Source organism: Corylus avellana, chromosome ca10 (genome assembly GCF_901000735.1).
Source record: "Corylus avellana chromosome ca10, CavTom2PMs-1.0".
NCBI lineage: Eukaryota > Viridiplantae > Streptophyta > Magnoliopsida > Fagales > Betulaceae > Corylus > Corylus avellana.
The window spans coordinates 9,671,613-9,674,017 of record NC_081550.1 but is presented as its reverse complement, the minus strand read 5'-3'; positions in this window follow the sequence as shown (position 1 = coordinate 9,674,017).

The window sequence follows — 2,405 nt, the reverse complement described above, 5'->3', positions numbered from 1 at the left end:
CATTGTTTTCATTACGAATTTTTGTTGATTATTTTAGTGGATTCAAGGTTAATGAACAAAAAAAAGAAAAAAAAAAAAAAAAAGAGGGCATTGCTTAAGTTGATGGTTTAGCACTTGTATGGATTGGGCATGTGTTAATTCACGGCAATTAGGTATTCAAATGTGAGAGAGTTCGTGTGAAGTTTATCAGCTCGAGTAAGTGGTTAGAGATGTCAAAATTTATTTGAGGGAAACGTCAATTATCCATCCTAAACTTCCGTCACATTTGCGCTAAACATAAATTTTAAAAAAATTTAATTTAGTGTATTTATTTTTCAATTTTACCATGTTAGGATTTGATTTTTCGTTAAATCTTAACAGAGGCAAGAATTTAGGCGTTGGTCAGGATTTAATGGAATTCGCAAAAAAAATATACATACCTGAATCTTTGAAAAAAAAAAAAAAATTGAGTATTTTGGAAATTTTGACATGATTTAACAAAAAATTCTAGTAGATTAAAAAAAAAAAATGAAGAATAAATACACTAAATTGAGAGTTTTTAAAGTTAAATGGAGTAATTGCAAAAACAACGATAATTGAGGAAGGTTGAGTAAAGTTCCTTATTTATGAGGAGATAAGTCACCTAAAGTCTTTTTAACATTAACTAATTTAGGTAGCTAATTGTTGTACATCTCCGTCAAATGCTACAAAGGACAACAAGTAGTAGGGATGACAGAAAACAGAATTTGATGAAATAAAATGAGTAATGATATTAAGGAGGACATAGTCCTCCTAAACTCCTCCCAAATGTTATGTAGCATTTAAAATCATCAATAGATCAGATTTAAAATTTAATAATAATCCTCTCAAATTCAATGGTGATTTTAAAAGCCACGTCACATTTGAGAGGACTGTAGGAGAAACTCTAGTCCTTATATCATTACTCCAAATATAAGGGTTGTGTTGGGTGGAAGATGATTAAGGTTAAGGATAAGGTTTACTATAAATAAAGAGATATGCTAGAATCTAATAAAACCCTCACATTTTGCCCATAAAAAATCCTAGGTGGCAAAGTGTCATTTGCCATCAACTCGGGCCATATGCTCTTTTACATTAACTTGAGCCATATGCCCTTTGCCACCTAGGATTTTGATGGACAAAATATGAGAGTTTTATTAGATTCTAACATTGCTCATAAATAAATTTCATACGATATTATTTAACAAAAATTAATTTTTGGGGTCCTGATTAGTTTAGTGGCCAAGAAGAGACAAATTTCTTAAACACTCGCATCTAAGCTTTGGATGTAATAATGTTTAGAGAATCATCTCTAAAACATATTAATCATACAAAATTACAAATCCTCTCTCTCTCTCTCTCTCTCTCTCTCTCTCTCATAATATTAGAAGAGAAATGTTATCTTATTTGAATATTGTGACAGTGTTCAATTAGTCTTGTTACGTCAATTTTTCATTTTGTTGAAATTTTGGGTTCGGTGTGGTCCAGTTTAGAAACTAAATTTACTTAAATACCCTAAAATTTTAAAAAGTTTTTAAAAGAATTTAAAAAGAAAAAAGCCACCAAAAGAAAGCTCATATTTTTTAGTATTTTAATTTTTTATTTCTTAAATTCGTATTTTTATTTGAGGGTATTTCTGTCATTTTAATGATCTTGACTAATAGATGAAGTTTTTAGAGAGGAAAAAAGGGCAATTAATCCCAAATTCTATGAACCAGTTGACAAAATGGCTCAACACTTTCGTCATTGCACTTTCTTTTTCACTTGTTCTAATTTCTTAAATTGAATTGTTCAACATAAAAAGATGAGGTTCACGTTTATCCTTTAGCCAGTTTCAAGGATTAGGTCTAAGGAGGAATGGCAGTAATACGTTAGTTGATGTGTCTTATTCAACAAATGGGAAATTGGACTTTTGCATAAAGCCATTTGCATTTGGCCGATATGTACATATTCCTAACCCACTCTATTGGAGGGGAAAAAGAAAAAAGAAAAAAGAAACAAAAAAACAAATCATAAATTTTGTGACGGTTTGCAGTGGGCATTGAAAGTTGAAACTACAGAACTTTCTTTGTGTCATAGGATCATCTCAAATAATGCAAGTTAGTCGTCATTATGTTTGGAAAAGGATGTAATCGAGTTGAGTTGAGTCAAGTATTAAATGTTTAAGTTTTTTTAATTTTATTTTATTTCGAACACGAGTCGAGTTCGAGCTTATTACTAAGCTAGATAATTTGTTTAAGTTATCTAGTAAAAAGAGCATACGAGAGACCAATTGTGACTATTTTACTTGAACTTGACTAATAAACTTCTCAGCACTTGAGAATATGAAAGGCAGCAACCCGTATAGACCAGCATTTGAAGAAGAAGAACGTCTCTTACTTTCAGCACACACAAGAACTTCAAAGAAA